Source organism: Macrobrachium nipponense, chromosome 43, assembly GCF_015104395.2.
Source record: "Macrobrachium nipponense isolate FS-2020 chromosome 43, ASM1510439v2, whole genome shotgun sequence".
NCBI lineage: Eukaryota > Metazoa > Arthropoda > Malacostraca > Decapoda > Palaemonidae > Macrobrachium > Macrobrachium nipponense.
In genome coordinates, this window is record NC_061104.1 from 36,248,609 (window position 1) to 36,265,346 (window position 16,738).

At 37.9% G+C, this 16,738-nt stretch overlaps 1 protein-coding gene across 1 annotated transcript in view; it reads left to right on the forward strand.

Annotated features, from left to right (window-relative positions):
• Positions 1-12,984: 12,984 nt before the first annotated feature.
• The window catches only part of LOC135213650 (probable 18S rRNA (guanine-N(7))-methyltransferase), a 52,150-nt gene continuing 48,396 nt past the window's right edge, over positions 12,985-16,738 (forward strand). The window contains exon 1 of the mRNA XM_064247691.1: positions 12,985-13,140. The gene's annotated coding sequence lies outside the window, so the exon portion shown is untranslated. The remainder of the gene's footprint in view (positions 13,141-16,738) is intronic.

The following is a 16,738-nucleotide window of genomic DNA, read 5'->3' on the forward strand; positions in this document are numbered from 1 at the left end:
ATATATATATATAATATATATATATATATATATATAGATATATATATATATATAATCATAATATATATATATATTATATGCTTATATGTCACTAAATAGCGTGTGACAATATATTCAGCCAAGGCCACAGGAAAATAAAAGAAGGAGTACCGATGTTGAAATAACACGAAAGCGCTCGGTACTCCTTCTTTTATTTTTCCTGTGGCCTTGGCTGAATATTATTACATAATATGATATATATTAATTATATGAATTATCATATATATATATATTATCGTTATTATTAAATTATAAATATATATATGATATATATATATATAATACATATATATATATTATATAATATATATATATAGTATATATATTATATATATATATATATGAATTTTGAATTTTTATCTCATCACCGTGATTCATATTCATGCATTAAGCAACAAATATCCTTTAATATCCTATTCGCTCTACCTCGGAATTAACATATTTTCGTCTATGTTAACCGAAAGGGAATTTTTTAGTTGATAATAATTTCGTCCTCTCGTGGAGAAATCAGGACTCCAGTGACGTTACGAAGAGCATATCATAAGTCAAGCAGGTAGTACGTGTCTGATGAGGGGATTTCTGCCCATTCTCTTCTACTGTAATACTCTCGTCTTTGCATCTCGAAGTCTCTCTTTCTTGTACATTCCCTACATCTGGCATTTCAGTGGTTTAGAGTTCCTTTTGTTTCATAAGTTACATTTGCCGAATTTGATCAGTAAAATTAAGTGCCTCCTCCAGTCTTAGACTTTGTTCATTACATTTGATAGACCTGTATGTTATAATTTTAATAATCATGAGAGCCTCGCTGCATTCCAGGAGACAGCTGTTACATGTACGACTGAAGTCTGCATTCGCACTTTCGCTGTTTCCAGTTCGCACTACAATACATTTAGCTCTGTTGCTAATTAATTGTACTTAACATTGGGATGCTTCCCTTATCATTCATTGGTACTTGGGTCTACTTTACCCCTGTAATTTAGCTATAATTGATATTGTTTTCCCCTGTGATTCAGTTGTGATTTAATGTGAGCTCCTTTGTAAATCAAATTAACTTCATTGTAATGTGAGCTCCTTTGTAAATGAAATTAACTTAATTTTTTATTTGTTCTTTACGTAAATCAAACCCTAGGATTGAGTCTCCAGGGTCTTACAGGCGACCATTCCACTCCAGCAGTCCCCTCTTCCGTGTACAAGTAGGTAGTCAAGTAAAAACAAGGCTAATCAGCCAAATATTACACACAGTTGCTGCCCCGCCTCCCAGCTTGTAACAATATATATATATATATATATACATATATATGTATATATATATATATATATATATATATATATATATAATAATATATATATATATATATATATATATAATATATACATATATATATATATATATATATATATATATATATACTAATATATATATATATATAACTATAACAGATCAAAACGACGATTTGGAGTTACTCAGACACATTAATCATTTTCGCAAGATGAACAACAAAGCTAAATTGCCCTTCTATTGACATATTTTATACCTATAAAGCACATTTCACTCATTCTTATAGTATTAGTACATTGTCTGTACAATTATTAACCGTTGTTTAATTGTTTTATGCCGGTAACTGCTTTTATTTATAAAACTGGGCCAAGATCTTTTTTATTTTACCTAGTGTTTTACCTATATCGATTAGATTTCAGGAGGCACTCAATCTAAACAGTCTGGCGTTGGCACATAGTATCTATGGTGACAGCTTTTCTTATCTGCCTTCTCGTGGCGTGTTCCTTGTGCTGCCCTTGTTGACTGGCTGAACGATCTGAATTCAGGCCTATTCATCCTAGGTGCTGTTTGATCGGTTTTTTCACAGTCCTTGAGTGTCTCCCCTATGTTGCCAGGGATGTGTTTGATTTGTTACAAGTCAGCATCTTATCTGTAAAAGGCTAAACATGATGGTAGTTGTTCTCTCACACTTATCTTTCATCGTTGCCGATTCAATCGTGAGAGAGGAGCGGAATGACAATGGAGGGTGTCAGGCTGAGAAGACTTCCCTTTGCTTTGGTTGACGGCAAAAGAAAATATCCAGAAAGTCACGCAGTTAACGAATATAACTCAGTCATGCGGAGGAGTTACCTAATTAACTCACCTACGTACAATGTTAGCTGGGAAAGATTTGACCTTCGTTTATTTCTAAAAGATTAGTTCATCTCCCTTCAGCTATTCTTTCATTCCTATTATAAACCCCTGACCACTATACTTGCTACATCACATAATTGTAGAAACAAAATAATCAAAACTTTTATAAACTCACATACATAATGGACTTCTTTTCCATTAAGGACAGGTGGTGCAACAATTCCTTTATACATTATTCAACTTTGGCTTCCATAAACCTTTCTGTTCCCCAGCTCTTTTGCAGACACATTTCTACCCTTTCGCCTCGCTCTTCCTACTATCATCCGTTACGACCCACCCCCTTCCATTCCTTCACTATTCTGCATTAATATTTGTTCCTTGGCCTTCCTGAATCTCTGTTCATCTATCCTCACTCTTGTTAACCACAACTGCTATCTTTTTCGTTCGACACACATTTTCAGACTTCTTCACCAGCCTATGCAGTCCCTTCAACTGTCACCACGCAACACATCACCTGTGGACAACAGCTACTCGGCTCCTCCTCACAACACCCTTTCCTATCCCACAACTTGGCCGTTAGACCTACTGCTCATTATCTCCTGCATCATGCTTCATAGCGCATGCCTGTCAGTTTTATGATGCTTTTGTTACGTGCGTCTATGGATGCTCCTGTGGCTGATTGCGCTACCTGAACAGGGCCAAGCGCCACCGGGACAACTCGCAGCACAACCAGGTAGTTACTTATTGCTCTTTTCCCCGGTTCGACCAGTCAAGAGGAACTTCTCATTCCTAGCCCAAAGTAGTTCCAGAGTGCTCTTCAGGATCGAAGGTGGGATGATGGTGAATAGCTTTCGGGGATAATCAAAATCTGGATTGTCAAGACAGAGTCTAGAGGTCACTCTATTGCGTTTATGTCTCTTGTTCCCGAACTAAAAGCAGACGGTTTAAAGGTGTTTAACCTGTGTTTCTCTTCTGGAAAATTGATCGTCCTACTCCCACAAATTGATGGCAATCTTAATGACAGGTAGAATCCTGACGTTATGGTAACTAACACACTAAGGAACGTGCACTAAGAGCCGTCCATCTGGCAAGAAATGCTTAATTATTAATAATGTACATGAAGTACAAGAAAAATAACGTAAATGCAAAAGTTGAAATTTGTAGAAGCATTTATTTCACTCATGTTCAGTTCATAAAAAATATACAACTACGATAGAAAAAAAAAGGAGACGTAATTCATCCAAAACTCTACCAATCATAGAGTAATTTTGCAATTGACACAGAACGTGCTGCGTTCACATTTGGTGTGTTTCTTCTGGGTATTGAAAACACTTCTAGAGAAGACTTTCAGATCAACATTTCAGTCCATTATTTTAATGTTAACGGTCAACGCCACAAAATTTTCGTGATGTTTACTTCGGGACAGGGCAAAGTTTATTGCAATTGTATTCTATGCCTACAGCACTGGTATGCATTATTTGGCACTATTTTCGCTTGTTATCTACGCGCCACCTACTCCAAGGTGCTAGTACTACATGGCGGAAGCTCCTTGGGACGCTGTGTTTAGTACTAGTCTCTTGGGGATCAAAGTGTTATATTACACCCATTTCTTTATTGTGTGGTCAACAAATTATATTAATGAACGATATCTTTCTGCGGTCGTCTACTTTACATCTACCATACGGTGCTTAGTACTATAATATAGCACCTCGGAGTAGGTGACGCCTAGATAACAAGCGAAAATAGCACCCATTCATTAGTGTGTGTAAGTTTGACGCCAGTCTACATTAAAGCCATCAGTGTGTGTGGATGTGAAGAGTAAAAAGTCTGAGAATATATAAGCGCGTTCACGTAATCTTGGGGGAAATGTTTATTACGTAATCGGCAGCATCCATCCATTTGTTTTAAGACAACCAAGGACATTTAAAGTATACCTAAGTTGACATCTTGTTGCCTCTAGAAACATCTTTAATCCTATCATTTTCAGAGGTAGTACTGTACTACAAACATCTGGATGCCTATTAATAAGATATTTCAATGAGGCCGAGAATACTTAAGGTATTTCATTAAAACAGTTCTTGTTTATTATACTACACTTTTCTTCTTACTCTTCGATATTTGGAGTGTAGCCTATTTGTTTCTAATCTTAATTTGCATAGAATTTGAATGTGAAAGTTCACTTGGCTCTTATAATTATAGCGAAATGTTCATTTCCCCCCCACATCAAAAATAAGTCTGTGTAACTAAAAAAAAAAAAAAAAAAAAGCGAAAGGGGCCCCCCGGTGTTTTAGGAAGGATATACTTTTACATTGCAACGGTGCTATTTACAACTGTTTACAACGGAGTCAATTGGCGCGAAGAAGCTATGCGTGCGTTACATCTCACCGAAGGCCACGGCAAACTATTTTGAACTGCTCGGTCCCTTATGGTGGCCCTTGGCGCTCGTGCACATATGAATCACATAAAAAAATCGTTGTGTCTTGGAACTTACAAATGTCTTCCCTCAACATACGGGTAGCGATGGATTTCCTATTTCGGTGTTAATGATGAGCTTAGCTAATTTTAGGTAGGGGCTGTCTGGCAGTATTGATTGCTGGTTGGAAAAGTATTTTTTCTGTATTCATCTTCAAAATATCACAGCCAGTTTCATTTGGAAACGATCGTTGCGTAAGCTAGCAAAAAGGTTCGCTCTCTCTTTCATAATTGTGAGTAGTCTATAATGTCTATTAGGCACCTCAACTGTCACTTACGTATCTCCTGATATTCTGTGGTAGAGAATTCCCTCTAACCTTTCATGTTGCTGAACTTGTCGATGTTTACATAAACGGGTGATTGTCAGAGGTTCGTTGTAAGCATAGCAAGGACAAAAATCTGTAAGATAAACCGAAACGTGTAGTACCTATATATTTAGCTTTTACCTTTTATGTAGACAATCATGGTCTATAGCCTCTACACTTAAACTACCAACCTGGTCATTCCTTACCCACTCATCACCCTCAGAGAAGTCTGCCGATTTGTGGGAACCCTACTGCTGTCTTGACCCTTCTCATATCACCGTCATTTCTGACAGCATGAGCAGAATAACAAGGAAATGACTCAAATGATTACGGAAGTGAACCATACAACTACCATGACATGCCCGATACCCGAGGTTCTGGTGTACACATGCTCTAATGTCTGCCAATACAGGGGGTGTGGCGCCCGTGACGTACTGAAGGTATGGCGGGAAGGTTCACCCTGGGCAGCGCGCCAAGGTCTTCAGGAGAGGTCCGCCATTTCACGATTCGTAAATAAGATGACGCGGCCTTGACAATGAGTGAGTCAAAGCACGGTCTCACCGTCGCCGGGTTATTTATTCTACGCGTCTTTTCAGATGATTTACTTCTTTCCTCGTTCAGTATTCAGTGATTTAAGAATCGGTCAGAATGATTCCTTTTATGAATGCCGAAGGTAATTACGCAACCAATTTCATGAATGCAAGTCCTGCACTTTGCATGCCAGTTTACTTGGTTTCATTGCCACGGATTTTATGGCGCGTTTACTCTCGCGTTTTTGGGCAACAGCGACTATCAGTTGTTGATGTAAAAGATGCCGTAATTGGGAACAGAATTTCCATCTTCCAAAGTAATAAGAAGAAGAAGAAAAAAAAGGACAAAATATCGTCGTTATCCCCATTGTTTTTTGAGGTGTAATGCGTTGTAAAATGTTCGTTCCTCTGGGAAAGGTTTGCTGCACCAGCATCTCGTTGCTTTTCTGTTGCAGGCTGCAAGAAATGAAGCGGAAAAGGGTATGGACAGGCCCAATGGAAAACGATTAATCGCCTTTAGAAGGAAGGAAGACTATAGTTTTCAAGAAAAAAAGAAAGGGCAAAAATAACCACCAAGCCAAGAAACCTGCGAGATGTTAGGGCTTACGCGTGTTACATAACCACCTGAAAGTAAACAGGTCTTTTTGTAGCAATGCTGCCAGACTGAGGAGGCTGTTACATAAAGAGATATTAAATTTAGTCTTAATGTTCCGAATACGGAGAAAGAGGAAATGTAACACTAATTGAAAGGAAATTTATAGCATCAAAGCAAAACATCTCATTTTGAGGATTTTTGACAATGAGATAATGGGAATTCTTCAATACAAGTTTCTAGAAACATGCCCGGAAAAAAAAGAGGAAGGAATATGACGGGCGAAGAGAAGAAGAAGAAGAAGAGTGGGTGAAAGAAAAAAACGCTTCCGAAAGTGGACGAGGAGCAGATGTGGCACTCAACAAAAATAACAGATAGAGAATATGGAATGATGATACTAAGCCTAATGACTTGGAACTCAGAGTCATGTCTAAGTTGCCAAACAGAAGTAACGAGAGTGTATGTAGTAACTGTAGAGGCTTTGCACTTGCGTTAGTTACAATGAAAACATTCAGTGTGCTCACTCCCAATAGGCTGCAAGAAGAAACTGATAAACATCCTAGAAAAGAAGAAGCAGGTTTCAGAAAAGTTAGGAGTTACACGGAACAAATATTTGTGCGATTGATTTATTGTTCAGGAGAGTATGAAATTCAAAGATTCCATTCTGATTATTTAACACCTTTCTAATCGTCTACGGACTAACATTATAGAAGGTCTTGACTGACTGTAGCTCAAGGTTGCCAACCGCAGGGTAATTGCCCTACACGTAGGGTAATTTGACCAAATATTTTAGACCTTAGGGTAATATTTTCAAGTGTAGGGTAATTGTAACAATGCCTGTATTGATCAACATCTTTATTGGTATTATTTCTTATTATCACAACTTCAGAATGTTGGGTAATTTCCAGTTATGTAAGGTAATTTCTTGTCTTCTGTAGGGTGCATAGGGCTAGAGGGGTTGGCATCACTGCTGTAGCATTCTTAAATACGTAACACCGACTGAAATCTCCATGAACGGAGTAAATGCAAAGTTGATGTTGATGACACCTTGTCAAGTGAATTCCCAATAATTAGTTGGGTGCTACGAGGAAATGTTGTTTTACTCTTTTTGATTCCCCTTCTCACAGGTCTTGCAATACGCTACAAAATGACAAAGTTTTCCCGGAAAATACAGTTTCTATCTCGAGAGACGGAAACCGACTAATGAGGTCAGTTCTTTATAAATATTTAGGAACAATGATGACCAGTACAAGTTTTGTGAGGTTGGAATTTAGCGAGATTAAAAAGGGCCAATCAAACAAAAGGTAGACTAAGTAAGATTTGTAAATCAAATAGGTTGAAACTGCATACGAAAGTCAGATCACACAGAGGTACAGCATGATACTACTATAGTATGGCTGGTCCGCTGGTGTAGTGGTTAGTGTTGTGACATGCCACTCAGATGTCACAGGTTCGCTTCTCCCCCAGGGCAATGAAAAATCGCTGGCTCTGTATCATGATCAGTTACTGCTGCAGTGTGGGGTCTGCGGTGGGAGGCTGAAACCAACATTCTTTGGAAGCTTGAATTTCAAGTCAATGGCCCCTTTGGTGTGCTTGTTCCATGTGAGTAGATTTCATCTACTGAAATAATATTAAATAATAATATATTTAAAAGATTTGGCCCATTTAAGAATGAAGTTTAAAAAGAATATCGGGAGTCAGATGACAGGATGATGCTGGAGATGGCACCGTAGGGCAAATTAAAGAAGTTCTCTTAATAAATACGATAGTGATGATGAGGAGAAGATGGCTCGAACATGTATGTCCTTCACATGACCCCCATGACAGTGTCATCTGGGTTCCCTTGGGCATCAGAAGAATTGAATCCTATGAAGGGACAGTGCTGCCAGTGCACCTCACGCGGTGCACGGTAGGCAGCACTTAAGGTTCTTTACAGTGTCCCTTCAGCCACTATTTGCAACCCCTTTCATTCCTTTTACTGTACCTCCTTTCATATTCTTTTCCTTCCATCGTACTTTCCACCCTCTCGCAAGAATGATTTCATAGAGATCTTGAGAGATCTTCCTCCTGTTGTACATACAAAACCTTTCGACTCAATTTCCCTTTCAGCGCTGAATGATTTCATAGGTCCCAGCGCTTGGTCTTGGCATAAATTTCATATTCCATTCCAGATGAGTTGGAAACACGGAACTGCTTGAGTGAGAACTATGAGAGCTCAGAGAGTGATTAGAGGAGATTTGTGGCAATAAAGCACAGGAGGCAAAATTCCACAGAGGTCCTTTGCGTTGGAGGTGATGATGTTGGTGCTCATAATAAAGTGGTTCGGTAAGAAGCTATATTCATGCTAGAAGAAGAAGTAAAATATAAATAGAAGGCCGAATAACAAACCCTCTGCCAAACGACATCTGAGAAGGAATAGATTGGGCATGATAACAGTAAGTCAGTCATTGTGCTGGCATTCATACCCCACAGGACCGCGAGTAACTAGCAGCATATTAAACATTTTTAACTGAACAGTAACAACGGGGCCGGGCGGGGTAAAATGTGAAATGTTTTAGGCTGTCGATTCAAACACATTGGTCAATATCTAACGAATATAGAATAATGGATCCCCCACGAATTTACCAGGTTTTTTTTTTTTTTTGAGGACAATGAATTTCCCAAAAGATGTGAGTCAGCTTTCTACTGCTGGATTGTCCGAGTAGCACATGACCTACTTCTAATACGCTTTCATCCCATTATAATTCTTCAATATTGTTCTTCTTTTGCCTTGTTTTGAATCTTTAAATCTAATGTTTCAAGGTCATACAAAAGAGCTTTCATTCGTCTTCAAACTACCACATACCCCTTTAAAATCTGGTTCACGAGTTGAATTTCAAAAAGTATCCACGTTTTTGTTCATGAAGTTCTGAAATTCAGTTCCTTTTCAGTAGGGCATTTACTGCATTTAGATCTAGAATGAATGGGCATTTCAAAGCAACTGTCAAAACGCTAGTGCGGAGACAGGCGCGTTTAATACTTACACTTGCATGAATTCATAATTGTATTGACAATTTTTGAGCGTTTAATCATAAGTGACAAATGTCAATCTAGAAACTGAGTGGATGAGAAGGGAGATCCGTGGAATGGCAGAAATGCTTGGTAGTGACTAATAACTACAAGTTGTCCAAAGAGAAATGTTCCTAAATATAATCGGGAAAAAGGAAAAGTGATGACAAAATTTGAAAGATTATGCGTTGGTGTACAGAAAACAGTTAATCATGTTGATCAATGTAATGGTGTTGAAGTACTATAAAATAAAGTAAAAACAAAGACGGTTAAAATGGAATAAAGTTCGGCACCTCATGCGAAGAGTATAGTGCGCCCGGAACTGTGTTTGTGGCATGAGCATTGAGGAACCAGGAACCAGTGCAGAGTTCTTTGGCTGAAACTGGGAGGAAACCCCGGGCGCACTGAAAGAGAATAGTTGCAGATGTTGGTCAGACGGATGGGAAAAATAAACTAAGGGAACCGAGGTAAAATAAATGCGTGAAAAGTGAAAGCAGCTGGGGACCGAAGCTATGCTCCAAACGCCCTTTAATAAGGCTACTCACCTAAGGGGAAATTGGAAACGGATTACTGCAAGTAATAGACGAAAGGGCTAGAAACAAATGCAATCACAATTTTGCTAGACACGAACAGGGAATCGTGATGGCAATCGTCGCTACAATTATTTTTGAAGGGTGTTACCCGACCATCCATGATGTATGGCACTAATAGATTGATCTGGCAGAATAAGATAACGAAAACTTACAAAGAAATTATTATTAGGTATATGAAAATACTTTAAGATTCCAAACGCACAGTGTAAGTTGCCGTAAAGAGCAAGATGGCTACCCAAATGAACTTTCTATTACTTTAGAACAAGGTTTTTTAAACTGCGGATCCCGTTCTGTTAGGGGTCACAAAATGGGTCCCAACAAACAGGAAAAATCCACAATGAATATGCAAGTGAGAGCAACAGTCTCATGCGCATTCATTATTCATCATTGCAAAGCAGGAACTACAGAATGTAAACAAAACTCCGTGTTCCACAGCTACTTGCAAATAGTCGCCAATGTTTCGCTGTATTTCCCCATAGTTAGGTAGTTTTAGTAACTGAAATCCGTCAGAAATTGTTGTGAATGCGTTTTGCATTATGTTCTACGTCAGAACAGGATTTTTTTTCTTAGGTAGCATAACTGATTTTGCGGTTTTTTCCTGCAAGGCTCCGAAGGTCATTCGTGTTTACATGACAGTTGGCACGAGCACAGCTTACGTGTGGTCTACCGCTGCCAGTTTTGCACTAGTAAAGTACAGTTTTATTTCCGCTGTTCTCTACCATAAAACCTTCCTAAAACAACGGAAACGTTTGCTATTTTCTGCTATTAGATATCAAGAACCTCAGAGGACTGACGGCTGCTATTAGTTTGCATCCTTTGATTAGTTAAATGTAACTCAAGAACGACGTTTTTCGTTCAGTTTAACAGTCACCACCAGTCGATTTCGACTGTGAAATTACAACTCGGAAACGAATAAAATTAGAATTCTGGAGAAGGCTTTAGGAACACTTACAAAGAAAGAGAATATTTACGGTCATCAGTAAAAGCGTTGTGTCGTTTTACAGCTGTTAATGGGAAAGCTTGATTTTCGTCGTATCTCATTGCATATCGTGTGGTGAAGAGAAACTTCACCACTCAATCGCTAATAGCTGCAAAGGGTATTTTTCTGGCAAGATTAGACGTCGTGCGCTCTGCGTTCGCCACCTACACGTAGAAGGTGTTTTGTTGGAGAACACTCAAAAGAAGTGCTCATTGCAAGGTACTTAGCAAGGTAAGATTCTACTGAGACTTATCTTTCTGGTTGAAAGAAACAATTTCTTGGCACAAGTTTTTGAGGAAGATATTTGTCCACCTATTTTGCTGTCAGCATGGTCACCGCACACTGCTGAAAACGTATTCAGTGGAGTATTTTTAACAGTTTAAAACTCGAGATATTGTAGCATCTTACATTTCTGTCTCAAAGCCTTATAAACCTTTCTTTTTAGAGAAGAATATTGAAACTGTATTAAGAGAATCTTTTGGATGATCAACAAGTGAGATAAACTTTGATCCTGGAGAAGAGACTGCAGTTTGCTTACACTGGAGAATGACATTGAGCAATTAAAACTCTCACTATTTTGGACGAGGTTTAAAGGAAAATTTCCACTTTTATCGAAAAGACTTTCTTGTTACTATGACTTTTTACAGCTACTTACTTGTCTGAGTAGGTTTTCCCCAATCACTAATTTATAAACTAAATATAAGCAGGCTCCGCAACCCCCAACCCCATCCCCCACCCCGAAAAAAATTACGTTTTATTCAGCATTTTAAAGCAATTGAATCTTCGGAAAAACAAAGACGAAGAGCTCATTTCCAAAGGTGCACATTACAAAACATGTTGAATGTTAATGATGTTAATGCACTATTCTTCTATTGCTTTACGTGAATGATGGAGAAACACAATTTTGATACGCACATATAGTTCTTTATTAGATCCATGACGTTAACATCGATATGGTTATATTGTTAGGCGTTTATACATGTAGACTTGACGTATGTAGCGTAACTTGAAGTGATGTGATGTGGTTCAATTACTATGGATAAATGAAAAAGAAATCAACGTATGAATAATATGCTAATTTATACAAAATTATTAAGTTAAATAACTAAGACTGATAGAAACAATATGCAAAGCTTATTTAAGTAAATTATGCATGTATAACGGCTAATTACAAAAAGCTAATACGCAAAGTCAATATAATTAAGGCTCATATAAAGGCATACATTATATACCATGTAGGCTTACAAATGGGAAAAGAAGAATCCGCTATTCTAAAACAGTATAATAGGCGTTTATTTACAATTGTGTTTCTATAACAAACGGTCCAAATATTCCTCAGTATATACCAACTTTCGTTACATTCGTTATATCCGTTCTGTATGAAATCTTTTTTTAAACTGATAAGTTTCCTCGTTTGTTTACAGGAAGCCACTGTCGATTACCAAAAAGTTCACGTGATCGAGAACTATGCATAAATTAGCTAAAACAACTCAACACCAAGTAAACAATTCATATGGCCGAGGTAGACTCGAACCAGCAAACTACCACACAGCAAACCTTAACATTAACCATCGTGATAACTAGACAACACAAACATTATTTACAGTTAATCGTTGGAAATGGGAAATATCGACATACGGACCCAAGAGCTGAAAACTGTGAAAACTAGTCGTTCGCGAAGACAATGGACACATATCTGTTTTAGAACACCCATGAAATGAGAGAACTAATAAATAAGGACAATTTCACATCACAACCAGAAAATTAAAGGGGCCAGCTTAAAGGGGCCAGCTTGGTGAACAGAATGAGTGCTGATGGGAAAGTTTCCAAATATATACCAGGATAATGATAATACTGTCAAACAAGGAAGGGCAGGTAAAAATACTTGATGCACTACAACATTCTCTTGTAGTTGACATCAGCGAGTAGCAAGAAAGCTGTTATTCAATGCAACCGTTATAGACAGGGAACAAGAAAAAAGCGTACCACTTTTTGACAGGAAGAAGAAACGAAATAAAAAGGATATTAAAACTTAGAGCAGCGCTTTAGAATATTGTCTAACTTATTGATGCGCCGTTACATAGGCATAGCCTCAGCCGTACAACTAAAGCTATGAAAGTGAACCGCATGTCGACTGCCTTATTTACCTGGACTTGGAACTTTAATTCCATTGTCATCGCTAGTGTCTCATCATCAATTTAGAATCCACAATTAGACCCGTGAATAGAATTTCAAGTAAGATTGTTGAGCCTTGATTGGTTATCTTGATATTGTAGGTTTAGGCTAAGTATGTTTTCTCGTAGCCGAATCCTCAAAAATGCTTCCTTGGTGACAGCCCTGCCCTGGCCACACAGCTTGATTGCTACCCCTTACGGACTAACATCTGTTTCCAGTTCAGCCGACAGATTAATGCTAACCCAGGCTAGGATACTTTGTACGCCACTGCCTATTGTAAGTTGTAATAGCATTTTAGGCTGTTCCCAGCTTTTAGCAACCTGTCGGGGGTAGCGGATGCAGAGTAGTACCTAGTAGGTAGGGAGACTGGTAGATGTGAAACATCGGCTCCTTACCATTCCTAGAAAGCCGTTTTCTGACCTAACCATTCCTTACTTTCATAACCCAACAGTAAAACAACAGAACAAGTCCACATGGCCATACAACGACTTGTTAACTTGAAAAAGACCACTTCTTTCACTTGATAGGGTAAAAAACCGTAGGGTCCAGAGTGGACCATGTACGATCAGCGTGAACAATCCCAAAAAAAGTACATTATAACGCATCCTGACATCGGAGATGGGCATCAGTCGTGACTTCTTGTTGGTGAGAAACGGAGCTAAAGACCTCTACTCTCCTTTTGAAGTAAGTATTTTCTCTAAAGTTAGAAATTAAGGCCAAATTTAAAGCATTAAACAGAGGCTAGTGAAAAGGGTATCCAACGCAGTGGAAATCTCACCAAAACGCTTTCGAAATTTTTACTTATGCTTGAATATTTTAGAAGATTGACGCCATCTCTATGTTTACGGAGTCGCTTGTGTCAATAAACTAACCATTTCCTGTGATAAATCCGCACACCACTTGTACCCACAGACGCTGGGGCACTTTCATCACAACAATCGGAAAAAGGTCCCTCACCGGCTTGTTTGTCAGTAAACAACTGTTTTGGTAGAGGAAGACGACGAAGAGTGCACTTCGATAATTTTTTAAATAAATAGTAAAACATCAATATTTTACATATTTATGATGATTAATTTGAAAATATTCGTTATTGAAAAAGTGACTCGATTGTGACTCAAATTTAAGTAATTATTTTTTGGGAATTAGAACGTTCTTTTAAGTCCTGTATTATGACGTCACGACATCTTGACTTTCGTACCTATTGTAAATAATTGCTTTACTCAACTTTCTTGCAGAACAGTTTACCAGTTAGGGTAAAAAATTGTAGGGTCCCGAGTCGACCATGTTTGATCAGCTTGGACAATCCCCAAAAAAGTACATTATAACGCGTCCTGACATCGGAGATGGGCATCAGTCGCGACTTGTTGTTGGTGAGAAACGGAGCTAAAGACCTCTACTCTCCTTTCGAAGTAAGTATTTTCTCCAAAGTTAGAAATTAAGGCCAAATTTTAAGATTTAAACAGAGGGTACTGAAAACGGTCTCAAACGTAGTGCAAATCTCACCAAAACGCGTTCAACATTTTTACTTACAGCTCGAGGTATTTAGAAGATTGACGCCATCTCAGTGTTTTACGGAGTCGCTTGTGTCAATAAACTAACCATTTCCTGTGATAAATCCGCATACCACTTGTACCCACAGACGCTGGGGCACTTTTATCACAACAATCTGAAAACTTTTCCTCACCGAGCAAACAACTGTTTTGTAGAAGACGACGACGAAGAGTGCACTTCGATAATTTTTTAAATAAATAGTAAAACATCAATATTTTACATATTTATGATGATTAATTTGAAAATATTCGTTATTGAAAAAGTAACTCGATTCTGACTCAAATTTAAGTAATTATTTTTTGGAATTAGAACATTCTTTTAAGTCCTGTATTATGACGTCACGACATCTTGACTTTCGTACCTATTGTAAATAATTGCTTTACTCAACTTTCTTGCAGAACAGTTTACCAGTTATTCATGCAGATTATCAGCTTTTCATGTAATTGGTATAATCGTAATGCGCATATACGTATATCTTTATTATTTACTTTTTGGATATATGAAGATGTTTTACTGCCGGATTATCGCCGTAGTGTGACGCAATTGTTTTCGGTCCCTGCGCCTCTGTTTTCGCACCATAAGAAATTATGGGCCGAATTTGCAATGACCAGAAAGTCGTTAAAAGAGGAAAGTTACCATTGAAGGGCTTATGTTTTGATTGAGAAAAATACAAATTTATTCAATAGCTAGCTTGTAAAAAAATACTTGATTACAAAAAAACTTGATGAACAACTAAGCAGCATACCTACTATGGGTCAGAGACAGTGCAAGCACGTTTTTGGGCAATACCTATTTCTGTAACGAACACTCGTATCAGAACGAGATTTTTGCTATAGTGCATTACACCCAGTGCCGTAATTTATAAGGGTATCGTGAATCACTAATCGTAAAGAATAACGACACTTGTCCTTGTACCAAGAGACAAAAACTCCATTATGCAGAAATGGATACGAACACGCGTATAAAGCTCCACCTACCCCCCCCCCCCCCCCCCCCCCCCTCCACCGCCACCCCTTTTCTTCTTCGTTCCTTCGCCTTCTTTTCTCTCTCTCTCTCTCTCTCTCTCTCTCTCTCTCTCTCTCTCTCTCTCTCTCTCTCTCTGTTGCCATTCGGTATGTGTTGACCCTCCAAACTGGGTATAAAACTACACACAAAACGTTGAAATTGGTGAAATTAGACTATGTATTGGAAGTATATATACATAAATATTAAAGCAATTTGATCATTATTGCATTACTATGACAACTAGAATTCATGGAAACAGTTTATAATAATGAAACGACGTATGTGTTGAAGGCGCCTCACTAATGTGGCAACGATGATTTTGCCATTCTTAGCATGCAAACATTAAAGGTTACATTTATTTCTGGCATACGGTTATTAAAGAAATTCAAAATACTAATATAGACTGAAATCAATGAAAAGTGCTAGCAAAAACAAAAAGAAAGAAAAAAAATTATATAATTCACTTATCCGTCGTTCCTTTATGCACTTATCCGTAGTCGTTCCTCTATGGTTATCGGCAGCCAGATGTACGAAGACGTTAGAAACATTTGATTGTATCTACTTTAGAAATATCTGTATTTTTTGGGGTAATTTGGTTGCAAAAAAAGAGATAATATACATGAATTAAATTAAAATTTTTAAATAAGAAAGTAAATTTAAACTAAATAACGAGTAAAGTAAACAATTTAGGGAATAAAACTTTGCAGTTTCGTCGTCTGCTGTTCGTAACTGTGTTTGTGGCGCGCGCGCTTAGGAACCAGGAACAGCAACGGGTTTAAAGTGCAATGTGGAGTGAACTGAGACCAAAATGTGTATAATAACAATCAAATAAGCACTGTGGAGTTTCAGTTGTGATGGCAGTAAGGATAAAAACCACCGATTACAAGGTAAGAATGAATTCAGTTCAAACCATAACCCCGGGAATAAAAAGTTTCATACTTTCAGTAATATAGGCAACAAAATGTTGTTTTATTGTGCTGATTACAACTGCAATCTTGAGTAAGATCAATAAACGTTACATACATACGCTAACATTGTTCAAATGATTGCGGGGAAGACTGGGAAAGATGATTGTCGTCACTGATCAGAACCTGTACATCCCATGGTAGCCGCCATATTGGATTTCAAAACTGCCTTGAAAACATATTTTACGAAGAGCGTCACATGCTTATTTTAGTTCGTATGGGGCTTTCATATATCACATTATGTTGACGAAACTTCAATCTTTTGAATGGTATACTTGGAGTTGTAATTGTATTCTTGTTTCACCATTTAAATATCGAGTGAATAAGACCTGTCCACCGTGATAAGGGTTGGT